The sequence below is a fragment of the Rhipicephalus microplus genome, chromosome 4 (assembly GCF_043290135.1).
Source record: "Rhipicephalus microplus isolate Deutch F79 chromosome 4, USDA_Rmic, whole genome shotgun sequence".
NCBI lineage: Eukaryota > Metazoa > Arthropoda > Arachnida > Ixodida > Ixodidae > Rhipicephalus > Rhipicephalus microplus.
In genome coordinates this window covers 199872703-199891373 of record NC_134703.1, presented here as the reverse complement: position 1 = coordinate 199891373, position 18671 = coordinate 199872703, and the positions used below count along the sequence as shown (strand labels likewise).

The following is an 18671-nucleotide window of genomic DNA, read 5'->3' as shown; positions in this document are numbered from 1 at the left end:
ATTTTTCTTATTTTTTATTTAACTCTTGACTTCACAACCAACTACGTTAGTTTGCCTTATGCCATTCATTTTGCTTGCATGGTAATTATCGTCTCTTTTTTTTTTTTTTTCTCCTTCATGTACAGCATCGAGAGGATGCTTCTTGAGAGAGGGGGTAATGCCACCATTGGTGAACGAGCCGCTGTGGCGCATAATCGTTTTAGGCTGCGAAGAAGAAGAGAACATTTTCGTTGCTCTGGTTCAGGTGAAGTTTAGTTTGTAGGTCTTGTTTTGCTCGTGGCAGTATGAAGGTTAGCTTGGTGTCCAAGATTAGGCCTAAGAATTTGTGTTCGGTATTAACAGAAAGACGTTGCCCATGCAGTTAAATATCGAGTTTGGAATGAATGCCTCTCTTCCTGGAGAATAAAACACATGTGCTTTTCTGTGCATTTAGTCATAACCCGTTTCTTTCTGCCCAATCGGAGACTTTGTTCAAACCAAGTTGAACCTGCCTCTCACATATGGCCAGATTACGAGACTTGAAACCAAGCTGGACGTCGTTGACATATATACAATAAAAAATACTGTGAAGAATGGACAAGCGCAAGGAATTCATTTTGATAATAAAAGTGCGCAACTAAATACACCATCTTGCGGCACGCCTGTTTTTTAGACAAATGTTTGAGAAAGGACGCTGCCCACTCGAATGCGGAATGTCTGATTTGACAAAGAACTTTTGATTATACTAAACACCTTGCCACGCACGCCAAGATGGGACATGTCTCTTAATATTCTAAAGCCCCATGTTGTATTGTAGGCCTTTTCGACATCAAGGAATACAGAGAGAAAATATTGTTTGTGGATGAAAGCGTCTCTGATCTGTGCCTCGATATGAACAAGGTGGTCGGTGATGGATCTGCCCTCTTAAAACCCGCACTCAAATGGGTCGAGCAAATTGTTTCTTTCAAGGAAATGTACAAGTCGGCAGTTTATCATTTTTTCAAAAAGTTTGCACAAGCAGCTTGTAAGTGCAATAGGACTATAACTCTAAACTGAAAAGGGGTCCTTGCCCTGTTTCAAAATGGGAATAACATTAGCCTCTTTCCAGGAAGCAGGGATAGTGCCAGAGAAGCAGATAGCATTGTATAAGCAAAGTAAGGTTTTTTTTTGTGTTTCAATTGGTAGATTTTTTAACATTTCATACACCACTCGGTCAGAACCTGGGGCGGAATTACTGCAGGAGTTTCGTGATGTTTGGAGCTCAGCTAAGCTGAAAGTTTGGTTATATGCCTCGTATCTAGTACATTTGTTTTCGGGTTTCTGCTTTTCTATTCTTGTTCTGTATTTTTGAAAAGCATCAGTATAGTGTGACGAGCTGGACACCCGTTCGAAGTGTGCACTAACGAAGTCCACCTGATCTTCCAAAATGTCACCCTGTGTGTTTACAAGGTTGAGTGAGTGCACTTGTCTTCCTCTTACCCTACCAACCATGCTCCAGACTTTGATTGATATGTGGGGTTTAACGTCCCAAAACCACCATATGATTATGAGAGACGCCGTAGTGGAGGGCTCCGGAAATTTCGACCACCTGGGGTTCTTTAACGTGCACCCAAATCTGAGCACACGGGCCCATGCTCCAGACTTTAGCCTCTTGTGTATATGAATTGATTTCTGATAAAAACTTCTGCCAACTTTCTCCTCTGGCCTGCCGACGCGTTCTCCTGCCTTGAGACTTTATTTTCCTAAAGCTGTCAAGATTTTCGGCTGTCGGTGAGTTCCGAAGCTACCTCCATGCTTTGTTTTGCTTTTTGCGCGCGTTTCGGCACTCAGAGTTACACCATGGCAAACATCGTTTTTCAGGGTGTCCATTCGTTCGTGGGACGCATTTTGTTGCAGCATTAATCAAAAACGCTGTGAAGTAGTTGACAGCAGCATTTATGCTCAAAGTACATATATAATTCCAACCTAAACGAGTGATGGTATAAAACTATTCCCAGTCGGCTCTGATTGTGAGCCATTTGGGAACCCGTAGTGGACACTCAGTTGCTGTAGTTGTGCTCAAAACTACAGGAAAGTGGTCACTTCCTTTGGGATTACTGATGACTTTCCACTGGAGTAGAGGCATAAGGGATGGAGATACTATGGTCTATGGAGGAAAGGTTTTGTTATCGAGATTATAATAGGTTGGTTCTTTTCGATTCAGGAGACACGCGCTTGATGAGAAGAGGAACTGTTCAATCAGTCGACCTCGTGCGTCGCAACGAGAGTCACCCCATAGCTTGCTATGTGCATTTAAGTCTCCAAGGAGAACGTAAGATTCTGGAAGTTCATCAATTAAAGATAATAAATTTTTACTATTTACATTCCTCCAAGCAGCTGGTAGCTTGGAGGAATGTAAATAGTGCAAATTGTGATCAGTTTATCAAAAAGAACAGCTTAAACAGCCACTGCCTCAAGGGACGTTTGAAGTTGTAAGTGTGTGCATGCGATCCCTTGATTCACTATAATGGCTACACATTCGGATGGTGTCATGGCATCATCACGGTCCTTTAGAAAAATTATGTAGAAAGTTAGTGTGTCTTGGTTTTAGGTGTGTTTCTTGTACACACAGCACTTTTGATGAGTGTATAAGAGTTCTTGGACATCGGCAAGATTCTTTAGAAGGCCCCTGACGTTTCATTGTATAATTTGAGTGTTCATGATGAAAGTACAGTAGTGCTGTGTGTACGAAGCGCGTGTGGCTGTTTAGGCGGGAAGTTTGAATTTAAGTAACAGGATCGTCACCAGGCCCTGTTATCTTTTTTCCTTTTTTTTTCCTGGAGTGCTCCAAGGAGCCACCCCGCTTCCTCGGCACCAAGTGTACCGACGTATCCATTATATCATGACACGCTCATTGTAAACATCTGTTTACAATGAGCGTGTCATGATAGGCCTTGAGGCGCTCCACGTTAACAATGTCGCGTCCTCAACGGCGCATGTCTGAAGATGGTTCGATGGGTTCAATCAAGTGGTTGACTGGGGAAGTGCATTTGACGACACGGTAGGGGCCTTCGTATTTGGGCAATAGTTTTGAAGATAGGCCAGTTGCAGTGGTAGGAATCGAGCGCCAGACGAGCGCTCCAGGGAGAAACGTGGGCGCAGTAGTGCTGGCGTCAGCGGGAATGCTTTTTTGCCGCTCTTGATCATGCGCAGCAAACGTCTTTGCAAGCTCTCGACACTTTTCAGCAAGCTTGGCTGTAGCAGAAATAGGTGCCCACTCAGACGGACCTGGCCTGTATGGAAGTATCGAGTCGACGGTGTGTGACGGGTGCCTTCCATATAATAAATAAAAAGGTGAAGAGCCAGTAGTGCTCTGAGGGGCGGTATTATATGCGTAGGTGACAAAGGGTAGAATGGAATCCCAATTTGTGTGATCGGCGGCGATGTACTTGAAGAGCGTGTCGCCGAGCGTACGGTTGAAGCGTTCGGTGAGGCCATTCGTCTGCGGGTGGTAAGCAGCAGTTTTGCGGTGAACAACGTTGCACTCTTTGAGAATGGCTTCAAAGACTTCAGACAGGAGGACGCGGCCTCGGTCACTGAGCAGTTCCTAGGGTGGACCGTGTCGCAGAATGAATCGTTAGAGCAGAAAGGAGGCCACATCGCTCGCTGTAGCCGTGGGGAGAGCAGCCGTTTCAGCGTATCGCGTGAGGTGGTCCACAGCGACAATGGCCCAGCGGTTACCAGCCGACGTTAGTGGAAGTGGCCCATACAAATCGATGCCAACGCGCCCAAAGGGCCTGGCAGGGCAAGGTAAAAATTGCAGACCTACCGGCGACAGGTGCATTGAAGCTTTGCGGCGCTGACAATCTATGCAGGAGCGAACGAATTTCTGCACGTAGCGGTACATGCCGCGCCAAAAGTATCGTTGGCGAATGCGGTGGTAAGTCTTCGATACCCCGGAGTGCGCACATTGCGGATATTAATGAGAGAATTCGCATATGTCAGAGCGCAGACTGCGAGGTATGACTAGTAGCCACTGGCGGCCGTCACCGTTGTAATTGCGCCTTGGAGGAGGTCGTCGTGAAGGGCGAAATGGTGGGCTTGACGACGCAACACGCGATTGGATGAATCAGTCAGCAAGTCTATCAGTGAGGCAATCCATTGATCCTTGCGCTGTTTAGTAGCAATGGTATGAATGCTAATCGAAGAAATGGCAAGGTGAGACGTTGAGTTGTTGGCATTGTCGTCAGGCAAGGGAGAGTGTGACAGGGCGTCGGCGTCAGCATGTTGCCTTCCATTGCGGTACAGCACGCGGAAGTCGTAGTCTTGCAGCAAAGTGCCCACCGGGCGAGACGGCCAGAGGGATCTTTCAATGACGACAACCAGTGCGTGATGGTCGGTGACGACATCAAATGGGCGACCATACAAATAAGGTCGGAACTTTGCAAGGGCCCAGACGATTGCCAAACATTCTTTCTCGGTGACTGTGTAATTAGTCTCGGCTTTAGTAAACGTATGGCTTGCATACGCCACGACATATTCCAGGAACCCTGGTTTGCGCTGCGCAAGGACAGCGCCGAGGCCGACACCACTGGCGTTCGTGTGTACCTCTGTAGGGGCCATAGAATCGTAGTGGCGGAGTATGGGAGGCGACGTCAACAAACGACGAAGTGTTGTGAAAGCGTCGTCGCACTGTGATGACCACGAATGGAGGGGCCCGTTACTTCCGAGGAGCTTCGTCAGCGGCGATATGATAGTCGCGAAGTTTTGAATGAAGCGCCAAAAGTAAGAACACAGTCCTACGAAACTGCGCAGTTCCTTGACGGATGTCGGCTTGGGGAACTCGATCACGGCCCGAAGCTTGGCTGGATCAGGGAGAATTCCATCCTTGGACACAACGTAGTCGAGTATTGTCAGCTGCCGAGCTGTAAATCGGCACTTCTTTAGGTTCAGTTGCAGACTGGCGTCACTCAGACGCGTTAAAACATGCCGAAGGCGTTGAAGATGCGTCGAGAAGTCTGGAGCGAAAACGACGACGTCATCGAGGTAGCACAGGCACGTGTGCCATTTCAGGTCACGCAGAACAGTATCCATCATGCGCTCAAAGGTGGCGGGCGCATTGCACAGCCCAAACGGCATGATGTTGAATTCGTACAAGCTGTCGGGGGTGATAAAAGTGGTCTTCGGTCGAGCGTCCTCAGCCATAGATACTTGCCAGTACCCCGGGCGCAAATCGAGGGATGAAAAGAATTCTGCTCTTTGCAGGCTGTCAATCGCGTCATCTACCCGTGGTAGTGGGTACACGTCCTTACGAGTGATCTTGTTGAGGCGTCGGTAGTCCACACAGAATCGCACAGAACCATCCTTCTTCGTGACGAGAACGACAGGAGGTGCCCAGGGGCTGCTAGAGGGGCGAATAACATCGCGGCGAAGCATGTCGTCGACATGCTCGTTGATTACACGGCGTTCTGTGGGAGATACGCGATATGGACGTTGCCGCAGCAGTGGCTGTGCGCTTGCCTCGATGCGATGCTTAACGGTGGATGTGCAGCCGAGAGAAGGTTGAGCGACATCGAAAGAAGAGCGGAATTCTTCCAACAGGCCCAAAAGCTGGGAACGCTGGTCCGGCGTAAGGTTGTCGGGAATGGATGGACTGAATACATCATCGGATGATGAAGCAGATGTCGAAACAGCACTAAGCGTACAGGAACTTGAGCAGTGCATGTCATCGGGTTGATCCATAACTTGCATGTCTTCGATGGGTTCCACGCTGCCGAGACATTCCCCTCGCACCAACGTAACGCTGTACCGGGATGAGTTCACAACAAAAATAGTGGTGCTGCCGTGAATGGGTTGCACGGTCGCGAAAGGAACTAGCAAGCCTTTTTTTATGAAAACACGATGAGATGGCGAGAGGAGTGCAGCGGTGTCAGAAAGGCTTGCGCAGTAGAGCGACACCGCCGCGGACGAGTTTGCAGGTACTTGAGTGTCGTCTCTGATGAGTAACTTGCTTGCAGCAGATGGACTGTCGGCCGGCGTCAAAGAAGAGAATTGTGTGAGTTCTATTTCTGCTGGTGCGCAATGAATGACAGCGTCGTGGCGGGAGAAAAAATCCCATTTTAGGGTGACGTCGTGAGAGCATGAAGGAATTATGATGAATTCGACCGCATACATCACGTCCTGAATCATAAGGCGGGCTGTGCACATCGCTGTAGGGTGAATGCTTTGGGCGCTGGCTGTACAGAGGGAGAGCCCGGAAAACAGTGTGGTCACTTTGCGCAGTAATCAGCTAAGTTTTGCGTCCATGACGGATATGGCGGCTACAGTATCTACAAAGGCAGATGCAAGAACGCCATCTACAAGCACGTCTATCACGTTCGACGGGCTTTCCTGAGGGTCTCCGCAGTTTGACAGCGTTGCAGCCCTTGCCTCGTGGACTGCGACGACTAGTTTTCCTGGTCGCCCTCGAGTGGACGTGGCCGCATCGGCGACAGTGAGTGACGTCGTGGAGATAATGAACGGCGGGTAGACGGAACGGGACGGGACGACGGTGACATAGGTGGCGGTTGGTCATAAGAGCGGCTTGATTGGCTGGGAAAGTTGGAGGCGACCTGCGGTTGCTGCACACGATTGCAATAGCATGCTACATGACCGATGCAACCAGAAGCAAAGCAGATGGGGCGATTGTCAGCAGTGCGCCATCGGTTCGCGGGTCCTATCCATGTCGCAGAACGCGATGGGCGAGCTGGCTGCTGATATGAGTGCATGGTAGGCGGCACTCGGGGCACGTGGGTGACCCCGGCGTATGTAGGCGAGACAGTTTCTCCGAAGGCCTGGGGCCTCGCGACGGTTTCAGTGTAACTTAGGGCAACAGCGACAGAAATTGGTGGGGGCGGCCTGGCGACAACTTAGCCGCAGCTGTGTGGCACAGATACAGGAGACGGCTGGTGGTATTCAGGAACGACCTCCGCGATTTCCCGCTGAATGGCTCGGCGGAGCGGAGGTAGAAGTGTACTAGATGGCTGTTGAGCATGTTGTGGGGAAGCAAAATCCAGTAAAGAGACCAGGCGGGCAACTTCCTCACGCACGAACGACTTGATTTCGGTGAGCAAGGTTGCGTGGTCAGGAACTGCTGACAAGGCCGAGAGATCAGCATTACGTGGCGACGGTCGACGGGTCATCAAGCGCTGCCGCTGCAGCTCGTCGTAACTTTGGCATAACGTAATGACTTCTGCCACAGTGCGGGGGTTCTTTGCCAGGAGCATGGTGAAGGCATCGTCGGCGATGCCTTCATCACCTAAAGGCCGACGATGCCTTTAGAACATGCGTGATTTTGTCAACCTCTGACATGTTCAGGTCGACTTTCTTGCACAAGTCAAAGATGTCCTCGATGTGACTTGTGAAGGACTCGCCGCTCTGCTGGGCTCGTTCACGTAAACGCTGTTCGGCTTGCAGCTTACGAACGGCCAGACGGACGAACACGTCGACGACAGCGGTTTTAAAAGCCGACCAAGTCGGGAAATCAGATGCGTGGTTGTTGTACCACTTGCCGGCCACACCCGCGAGGTAGAAAAACAGGTTGCCGAGTTTACCAGCCTCGTCCCAATGGTTGGGGACGCTCACGCGTTCGTACATGGCCAGCCAGTCCTCGACGTCAGTGCCATTTGCGCCGGTGAATACAGGAGGGTCGCGGATGCGGGGGACACCGGGACATGGCGTCGGCGTAAGAGGAAGCGTTTGCTGGGTGGCGTCTTGGTGCATGGCTGAAGGCACGGTACGGGATCGAAGCTCCAAGGGCATCGAATGCGGACCGAAGGTGTTTGAAGGGCACAGCACTCTCAGCACTCTCCACCAAATTGTTAAGAGGTTTATTGGCGGACACTCCGCAATGATTTATGACAGTGACAGTCAATGCGGGGGACCGACTCTCTGCACGAGCTGCTCTTCTTTTTATAAGAAGGACGACCCACTAGAAGGCACTGGAGAGGACGACCCACTGTTCAAAGGCTTTACCACAACCGTAAACATCCGTAATTATACCTTTTCTGGTAAGATTATTGGTGGAGGTGCGGGGTAGGTTTACCTGGCTCTCCCGACAAACCGACACGGAACTTCGGAGTGGTCGCCACATGCATTTTCCTGCAATGGCTCAACAGACCTACCCACAAGAGCAACAGCAGCCGCAGCAACAATAGCCGCAGCCACGGTAGCCGCAGCAGCAGCAGCAGCTGCCTCCTCTGATTCTCCTGCCTCCACGAGACCCCGGAACCTTCTCAGGCACAGGCAAGGACAAGGTGAATGTCGAAGATTGGGTCGCATTGTACGAGCGCGTGAGCGAATACTATAGGTGGGACCCCGCGTTGATGCTGGCCAACGTTGTATTTTACTTGCGGGATACGGCACTCACCTGGTATGAGACGCATGAGTCGGAGTTGACCAGCTGGGACATTTGCAAAATGAAGCTTGTCGAGTTGTTCAGCAGATCATTTGGGCGACAGCAGGCCGCGAGGAAAGACCTGGAAGGTCATGTGCAGACATCGACAGAATCTTATGTATCTTATATACAGGACGTATAGGGCCTCTGTCGAAAGGTGGATGAGAGCATGAGCGAAACTGACAAAATCGCCCACATATCGAAAGGAATTGCCGACGACACCTTTACCCTGTTGATTGTTAAAGATTGCGCCACCGTCGAAGCGGTGATGAACGAATGTCTACGCTTCGAGCACGCCAAGAACCATCGTATAACCCACCAGTTTGCGCGCCTGCCTAATACTGCAGCCACTTCAAGCTGCGAAGACTGCCCCAGGTTCCTGCAAGCTACATAATCCGAAAATGTCACCCGGATCGTTCGCCGTGAATTCGAAGTAATGGCTCCTGCAGTCATCGCTTCCAATGGCCCTAGAGATAACGCATCCACCATCTCCCTCATCCAAGCCGTCATTCGCCAAGAAATAGCAAATCTCGGCATCGCACTAGTTTGCGCTGTTCGCACTACCGAAAGTTCGGCTTCGGTTAACCAGATCCCGGTGTACCCTTCACGCTACCGGAATCCTGCTAAATGGAGGACGTCGGATGATCGACCAATCTGCTTTCCCTGCTCTCGTGCCAGACACATTGCGCGCTACTGCTGCAATCGTTGGACGACCAATTCATCCGTGAACACTGGGACATGACGCCGTTTTGAAGACAACTCTCGTCGGTTTTCTACTCGGTACGATCCCCAGCCTACTGCTACTAACGTTCAGGGCCGAAGGTTCAGCCGGTCACCATCACACCAAGGCCGTCTATCTCTCTCTCTCGCCGATGATTCCTCGATCCAGGTCTCCTGCACGACCTGGGTCCTCAACTTTGAGAAACTAGACCATGCAGCTCCCGGAGGTAACACAGCATTAACGACCTGGTCTGCAAATCTTCTGTTGATGATTCCTACAGGCCGCAATATTTTGGGACTTTTGGTGGATGACGTAACCGTTACAGCCCTCATAGACACTGGCGCACAAATTTCAGTCATGAGCGCTGCTCTCTGTATGCAACTGCGAAAAGTCATCATGCCTCCTTTTAAGTGTGCAGTAATGCTTGCCCATGGGAGCACATCTATCGTTCTCGGCATGTGCACCTCTCGCGTGTGTATTGCTGGCCGTCAGACCGTCGTATTGTTCACCGTGCTTGAGCAGTGCCCACATGACGCGATTCTCGGTCTCGACTTTCTCTCTGCACACTCCGCTCTTATGGACTGCTCGACGGGCCTTCTTCAGTTGGAACTGCCTTTAATGCCGCTGTTGCCCGTGATGCTTTAAGTCACCTTTGTGCCACCAAGTTCCTGCATCTTCCGCCGCAAGCCGCGACTTACGTGCAGCTCGTGTATGATCTGCCTGTGTGCGATGGTCAATATGTCGTTTCACCCATTACCGACGTTGTGCTAAATCATTTCATTGCTGTCCCACACACCGTCGTGAGAGTACGCCACAACCAGACCTATTTGTCTCTTTTAAACTTTGGTTTCTCCGCGCACCTGCTGCCTCCTGGTATTAAACTAGGTGTAGTGTCGTCGTTGAAAGAGTGTGATATCTCTGAAGTGTCAGCTGAGCAGCCTACTCCTCACGTCAACTTGCTCACTGTGCCTAACCTTTCAAGCATTGACATTGCCGAATGATAGCGCCAGATCTTTCGCCCTCCGAAGCACAAGACCTCCACCGGCTCTTGACATCCTATGCGGACATATTCGATCTAGACAACCGCCCTTTAGGCCAGACATCAGTTGTGACCCATCACATCAACACTGGCGATGCCAACCCAATACATTGCCGCTCTTACCGTGTCTCCGCTGCCGAACGCTCTGTCATCCAGAAAGAGATCGAGAAAATGCTCGCCAAAGGCGTCGTTGAACAGTCATCTAGTCCGTGGGCATCCCCGGTTGTGCTTGTCAAGAAGGAAAACACACGGCGGTTTTGCGTCGATTATAGACATCTCAACAAGGTCACTAAAAAGGACATTTACCCCTTACCAAGAATAGATGATGCCCTTGACTGCCTTCATGGCGCAAAGTTTTTCTCGTCCATTGACATTCGATCTAGTTATTGGCAGATCAAGAAAAAACAGCATTTGTAACCCCCAATGGGTTATATCAATTTAAAGTAATGCCGTGTGGGCTTTGCAATGCACGGGCACCTTTGAGCGCATGATGGATTCCCTTCAGTGCGACTTGAAATGGTCTACTTGCTTGTGCTGCTTGGATGATATAATTGTTTTTTCACCGACGTTCGCGAGCCATTTTGAGCGACTGTCCATTATTCTCCAAGTATCCCACAACACTGGTCTCCTGCTGAACTCCACCAAATGCCGTTTCAGCCATCGCGAAATAACTGTACTTGGTCACCTCGTTAGTGCATCTGAGGTACAGCCCGACCCGGACAAAATTTGCGCAGTGACTCAATTTCCCGTACCCTTTTCTGCTATGGATGTCCGGAGCTTCTTTGGTTTGTGCTCCTATTTTCGCCGCTTCATCCGGAATTTTGCCGATATTGCGCGGCCTCTCACCGAGCTTCTTAAAAAAGACGTCCCATTTACTTGGAATTCGCCTCAACGTGCTGCATTTTCGGCACTCATTGCAGCCCTCACGACTACTCCAATATTAGCCCACTTTGATCAGAACGCACCGACAGAAGTTCGTACGGACGCGTGTGGCCACTGAATTGGTGCTGTTTTAGCTCAGCGTCAGCATGGACGTGACTGCGTCATCGCCTACGCTAGCCGCCTTTTGTCCTCTGCCGAGAAGAGCTATTCCATCACCGAAAGAGAGTGTCTTGCTCTTGTTTGGGCTGTCACTAAATTTCGCCCGTACCTGTTCGGCTGCAGTTTTACTGTCGTAACCGATCATCATGCGCTCTGCTGGCTTTCGTCGCTCAAGGATCCCACAGGACGTCTTGGTCGTTGGCCTCTCCCGCTCCAAGAATACACCTTCTCGGTCGTGTATAAATCTGGTCACCTCCACCAGGACGCCGACTGCCTGTCACGGTATCTAGTGGATCCGCCAGACGCCACAGAGAGAGCTACTGAGGCTTGCGTCTTATCAATATCAGACTTTCTTGATATCGCTTCTGAGCAACGCCGCGACCCAGATTTACTTCTCATCATAGAAGGCCTGAGTTCTGTTACTCGACGCACTTCTCTGAACTTGTATTTCCTTCATGAAGGGATTCTCTAGCGCCACAAGATGCGCCCTAATAATTCCGACCGCCTTCTCGTCTAGCCTTCTCGTCTAGCCTTCCCATTTGCGTGTAGATGTTCTCCGACAGCTTCACGATGAACCTGCCGCTGGTCACCTGGGAGTCACCCGCACTTATGATCGCGTCTGGCGGCGTTTTTTTCTGGCCACGTCTATATCACTCTGTACAAAAGTATGTCGCCAGCTGCGATTTTTGTCTATGTCGAAAACGACCAACATCGCTTCCAGCTGGCCTCCTTCACCCTATTGAGATCCCTGCTGAACCATTCTACCGCTCAAGGCTTGACCTTCTCGGGCCATTTTTTACTTCTGCATCAGGGAACAAATGGGTTGCCGTGGCGACCGACTACGTGACACGTTACGCGATCACCCGCGCTCTCCCAACCAGCTGCGCTATTGATATCGCCGACTTTCTACTGCACGACATCATTTTGCATCACGGTGTTCCTCGACAACTCGTTACTGACCAAGGCCGATACTTTTTATCTCGCGCTGTTCAGGATCTTGTACGTTCCTGTTCCACGAACCACAAGTTCACGACATATCATCCACAAACTAATGGACTTACAGAGCGCCTGAATCGCTCTATCACTGACATGTTGTCGATGTATGTTTCTCCAGGCCACCGCGACTGAGACGCAACCTTACCCTACGTCACCTTTCAGTTTCAGTTTATTTCTGCTTTCGTACAAAACATACATGCTTACATAAACATACAGAAGGAGGTCCTAGAGCACTTGGCTGAAAGGTGACCTGTCAGAAAATGTGATAAATATGCACAAGTAAAATGCAGCTCTGACAGCAACGTGGAATAACTTATACAAGTAAATGGAAAAACAAATTTTAACAATCGTAAGTACAACAAAACACTGCTTAGAACATTAAAGAAAAAACCCAAATAATAATGATGAAACGAACAGAGGAACGAAAAAAGCAAGAAAAAGATGAGTAGCTGTGGCACCATTAAGAGTGCATGAATATGAACAGGTGCAGATAATATTATACATCTTAGAATTCTAAGGTATCTAGCAGAAAAGTGAATAATGTGTTTCTAAAAATAGCTAATGATGAACTAATGATGAAGACTGCTTAATGTTAAGGGGAAGACTGTTCCAGGTTGATAACGACGTGAAATAGATGGAGTGTTTTCCATAAATAGTATGGACTAATGGCAATAATAAATTGTTGTTAGCTGCAAATCTTGTTCGGTTGGTGTTTACTAGAACAGCATCTGGAAATATGTTTACTGGAGGACGGTTCTTCATTATTTTAAATAATACTATGGATAAATTGTATTTAACAAGGTTGTCTAATGATAGGATTTTGTTATTATGAAGAATGTCAGACACACAGCAGCTGAATGAGCTGAACATTAGTATACGAATGGCCATATTTTGTAAATGTTGTAGAGGTGCTATGTGTGTTGCATATGCGGTACCCCATGACGTGATGCAGTAGTTCCGATGACTGTGAATGAAACAATAATACAGAGTTAGTAGTGTACGTTTGCTGAAATAGTACCTGGCTTTTATTAAAATTCTAATACCAGGAGCAATTTCGTGCTTCAAATGGGCGATGTGTTTCGTAAATTTTAAGTTAAAATCTAAAGTAATACCGAGAAATGAACATTCATCAGCTGCACTAATGACATGAGAATTAAGAATGATAGTGGGAAAGATTTTTGGTGTTCTGTGACTGGTATGAAAAAGCATGAATGAATTCTTGGTGGGATTCATTTTCAGCGAATCAAGGCGGCACCATGCTAAAATATTGTTCAAATCAGTATTCAACTTCGATGTCAGAGCAGTTAGAGACCGATCGCTAACAAGCAATGCTGTGTCGTCTGCGTAAAGGAAAGCTTCTGTTTGTGATAGGTGACTAAGCAAATCATTTACGTAAAGTAAGAAAAGTAATGGGCCAAGTATCGATCCCTGCGGAACACCCTTGTTTGTTATTTCGAAGTTAGAAAGCGAGGAACTAACACACACAGCCTGTTGTCTGTCTGTTAAATAACTCTTTACAAGCTTCAGCACGGGCCCGTAGTTTAGAAATGAGGATGCCATGATTGATGGAGTCGAATGCTTTCGATAGATCTATGAAAACTGATCCTGTGTAGAAACCAGAATCAATGGCACTTTTTATTTTATCTGTAAAGAAAGTAAAGCATAGTCAGTCGAAGAACCCGTCCCGAAGCCGTATCGATTTGAGGAAAGAATATTAAATTTTGAGAGGTATGTGGTAAGGCGTTTTTCAATGCACTTTTCAATGACTTTGCTAAAAAAAAAAAAGAAGAATAGCGATAGGACGATAATTTGAAATGCAAGCCCAGTCTCCTTTTTTAAACACGGGAATAATTTTAGCTTTTTTTGGCTGTATTGGAAATATTTCACCTTTGCTTACAACTCCTCCAGACATGACACCGTAGGCTATTCCCCGTTCTACCTTCTTTATGGACGTGAACCGTCTCTGCCTCTCGATACACTCCTTCCCGCTGGTTCAAGCTCCCCTGTCACATACGTCCGCGATACCATAGAACGAGCCGACACAGCATGAAAGATTGCCCGAGACCGACTCACAATTTCTCTAGCCTCTCAGAAAGATCGGTACGATCATCACCACTGTGAAGTTTCTTATCCACCCGGTTCACTAGTACTTTTGTGGACCCCTGTTGTCACATCGGCATCTCAGCAAAGCTCTTATTTCGCTATGACGGACCATACAAAGTCCTACGCAAGGTCACTAACCTCACCTACGAGATACAGCGAGTCGTCGATGAAGCGCACTCAACGCCACCACCATCAACTGTTGTGCACGTCGTAAGACTGAAGCCTTATATGTCGCCCAACACACTGCTTTCGTGACAAGCGCCAAGTCGGCACTTTAGCGCCGCGGGGTAGTGCCACAAGGCAGTAGTGGGATAGGGGCATAAAGCGGTAGAGGGTCTCTGCTTGGAAGAAAAGACTACGAAGTGGATAGAGACTGGTCCCAGCCCGCCAGTGTGTCAGGCATTCTCATCGCAAGTAAACATCATAAATATCTGCAATTATACGTTTCCTTGTAAGGGTATGTAGGTGGAGTACACTGAACTACTGCCGCCTTGAGGGCAGGCACCACAGCCGACGGCTCGCTCTATGCAGGCCGAAGCAGTGGCGAGGGCTGTTGCGGTGCGACCCTTGGACGCGCCGCATCAGCGCATGATTTTGGGCCACAAAATGACGAGACCCTTCTTCTTGCTTCTTCAAATGAGATGTTTTCCTTCACCTTCAACGTGATGATTGTAACTAGCAAGGACGACGATACAGCATGATGGCCAGAACAAGAAGTGGCATCGCTTTATTCAGTCACTGATTATATAGGCGCACGATAGCGCGCCGTGAGTATCTGCGCATGTCCAGTGGTAAGTACATGGCATTTCAAAAAATTATATCATACACTTGGTTAAAGTCCTTATCATAATGAAGACGCTGTGGTGGCTTCACGGTTCGAGTCGACCTTCTCAAAGCTGGCGTCGGTGGTGAAGTTGACTGACGCACCACAGGTGGCGAAGGGTGGCCTGACGTCGGAACTTCGCGACGTCGGCCATTGGCTGGCGAAGTTGAAGTTGCCACTGTCGGATGGCCACCAACGTTGTTGTCCGCTGATCTGGTATCAATGTCGTCGTCGCTTTCCTCGATGAACCGTTCGCCAGTTTGAAGTAGGTGACGACGGTTGCGCCTTAACAGCTTCTGGTCCTTCGTTTTGACAAGGTAGGACCTTGGATATGGCGAACCCACCACTTGAGAGACACCGGGAGGTCAAAAGAAAAAAAAAGAAAGCAAACATCCAAGGCTCCCCGGGCGCACACTCTCCCCTCGGAAGCGTGGCTTCGCCGACGAACCTCCTCACCCCACATCGGCGGCCGAGCAAGCCCGCGAAATTTCTAGAACGAAAGAGGCGTGGTCACGCCGGGTTGAGTCATCCATCGCGGAGGGCATTCGTACAGTCTCGCGCCTCTCCCCAGCCTTCGCTGCGTATCGGGCCGACGAAATGACGAGAACCTTCTGGAAGGTCACGCGGAAGGTATTTAATCGAGCAGCCGAGACGAGAGATCAGGAGAAGACGGAAGTTAGCGCCAGAGCGCGTAGGGTATACCGCCGTGTAGTCGGCGAAGGTTTTGTCCGTAGGGACAAAGCAGGAGATGAAGAGGATTTCCACTTGAGGGGTGAAGGCTCGAGCTACAGGCAAGAGCATGTGTTTACCGCTATCAAGCGAAGACGAGTGGCAACGGCTGCGTGTGTGAAGCCGACGTGTTTCCGGTGAAGAAGTTTGAAGTTTGGAGAGTGGCCTATTGAAGACGTGAGGTTTCCTGGAAGAGAAACTTCGAGGGCAGCGGAACGACCACAACGCTGGACTTTGAGTGAGTGATTCTCGGAAGAGTATCATCCAGACTTGTGTTCCAAGACTTTGGACTGAATAGGTTTTCTATCTCTTTAGTCTTTAAGTGTCTTGGTTGTTCAATGCATGCGACTGCATTGTAGTGCGTATTGTTGTCTGTGTCCGTTGTTTCGAGTGTGGCTGTTTGTACTGTGTAGTACGTTGTTTGATTGGTGACATATTGTATGCAACTATTGTGGCGTGTGCATTCTTGTGTATTGTTTTCGATCTGCCATTATTGAGAATATAGTATTGTTTGTTTATCAACTCTCGGCTCTGACTTGTTCTTTGGGCCACAGCGGGCGTCCGCTGGCGCGCCAAAAAGGACCACTTCTAAATTGTCCACGCTTTCGTGGTGCGGTTCGGGGGGGCCGATACTTCGGCCCTTGGAATTAGCCCGGCGATCGCCTCCCTAATTAACGGGACCAGTGTGACACATGTACAACCTGGCACGGGCCGCATTTGAAGCGGTTCCTTGGGCTGTTTGTAAGCATACTTGCGGAATGTAGGACAAAGTTGCACCATGGAACCAATCTCAGCGTTAAGCCCCGGCCAAAATACGAGGTGTCTGGCCCTTTCTTTGCGTTTTTGCATGCCGAGGTGACCTGCATGGATTTTTTCAAGCATAGTTTTTCGCATGCTTTTCGGAATAACAACCTTCGACGCCTTTAAAAGTATTCCGTTGACAAATGAGAGTTCTTGCTCAAAAGGCTTTAGTTCACCTTGTACTGGAAGCCCCGCCGACAAACTTGCGATCACCGACTGTAGGTAGCGGTCACGAGCCCTTGCCGCTTGCAGTTCTTTCTGCGTTGCTTCTGTGACACGGTAACCTAGAAGCTGGATTGCGTGAACTTCCACGTCGGTAGTAGCACCAGCGTCGTCTTGGTTGTCAGCAGTTGACCGGGACAACATGTCAGCAAGAACAAGGTGTTTCCCAGGAATATACTGCAAAACAAAATCAAACTTGAACAACCTCAAAAAGAACCGTTGAAGGCGAGGTGGCATGTTACTAATTTCCTTTTGAGCAATTGACAAGAGTGGCTTGTGGTCTGTTTAAATTGTGACTTTCTGGCCGTAGACGAACTGGTGAAATTTTTCGCATCCAAAGCAAATTCCTAGGGCCTCCTTTTCTATCTGTGCGTACAGTTTTTCTGCCTTAGTCAGTACTCGAGATGCGTAGGCTACGGGCCGCCACTCGTTATTGTGACGTTGCAGAAGAGCGGCACCGACGCCGTCCTTCGATGCATCGCAAGACAGCCTTGTTTCCCGTCGTGGGTCAAATATTGCGAGCACGGGAGCGGTGGTCAGAATTTGCGTGACGCTTTTCCACTCTTTGGCGTGGTTATCTGTCCACTCAAACTCAGAACTGGCCTTGATAAGAGTTCTTAACAGGGCCGTTCTTTCAGATAGCTGCGGCACGAACTTTCCAAAGTAGTTCAACACACCAAGCATACGTTGAACATCGGCCTTGCATGTTGGCACTGGCATTTGAACCAAACTTTTTACGAGCCCTGGATTTGGGGATATGCCGTTCGCACTTATGATATCACCCAGAAACTGTAGCTCTTTTACGCCAAACTTGCACTTGTGCAGATTAAACGTTAATCCAGCTGTTTCAGCAGTTTTGAGGACTGCTACCAGGCGCTCATCATGCTCTTCCTTCGTTGAGCCCCAGACCAGGATATCATCTAATATATATGAGCACGCCTGGCAGACCGTCAAATACCTGACAAAGTGCCTGCTGAAACACCTCGGGTGCAGATGAGATGCCAAAAGATAGCTTTAGAAAACGGTATCTGCCAAAAGGCGACGAGAACGTACAGATCTTTGATGTTGTCTTGTCCAAGGGCACCTGATGAAGGCCGGCGTTTGCATCCAAACAGCTAAAATAAGTAGCACCGGTTAGCCGTGCTTCCAAGTCCTCGCGTCGGGTAAAGGGAAATGCTGCCTCTTGATATACTTGTTCACTCTTCTGGGGTCCATGCAAACCCTTAGAGCACCGTCTTTTTTTTTTTACCAGTACTAGAGGGCTTACCCAGTCGGTTGGCTCATTTTCTTTGACGATGATGCCCCCCCGGATCATTCGCTGTAGTTCCTTCTTCAGAGGTTCCTGAAGTGCAAGTGGAACCCGGCGAGCAGGCTGAACGACCGGAACCCCGTCTGGATCCAGGACCATTCTGTACTGCGTTTTCAAGCAGCCGAGCCCTTGGAACAGGTGCCTGAAATCTTTCAAAAGTTCATACTCAGACGAAGCATTGACAGCATCCACCGTACGTCGAACCAATCCAAGCGCTTCACTGGCATCGAGCCCAAGGATGGCTTGGCGCCCATTCTTTACGATGAAGAATTTCACGCTTATCTCGGTGGTTCCGACAGACACTTTCTGTGACGTTGTTCCATAACTTGAAATAACGCCCCCGTTGTAGGCGCGCAACACTGACCCGGTAGGTTGCAATGCTTCTTTGGATCCAAGCTTACGGTACGTTGTAAATGGAAGTAAGCTTGCCTGCGAACCGTTGTCCACTTTGAACGTCACTTCTCTGCCATTTACTCGAGCCTTGATTGTCCAGTC

General features: G+C 49.1%; 1 protein-coding gene and 1 long non-coding RNA gene across 2 annotated transcripts in view; one reads left to right on the top strand and one right to left on the bottom strand.

Annotated features, from left to right (window-relative positions):
- LOC119172525 (protein NATD1) overlaps nt 1–18671 on the bottom strand; it is a 40102-nt gene that overhangs the window by 12642 nt on the left and 8789 nt on the right. The window lies entirely within an intron of this gene.
- Nucleotides 1–18671, top strand: part of LOC142814717 (uncharacterized) — a 37739-nt gene that overhangs the window by 12523 nt on the left and 6545 nt on the right. The window lies entirely within an intron of this gene.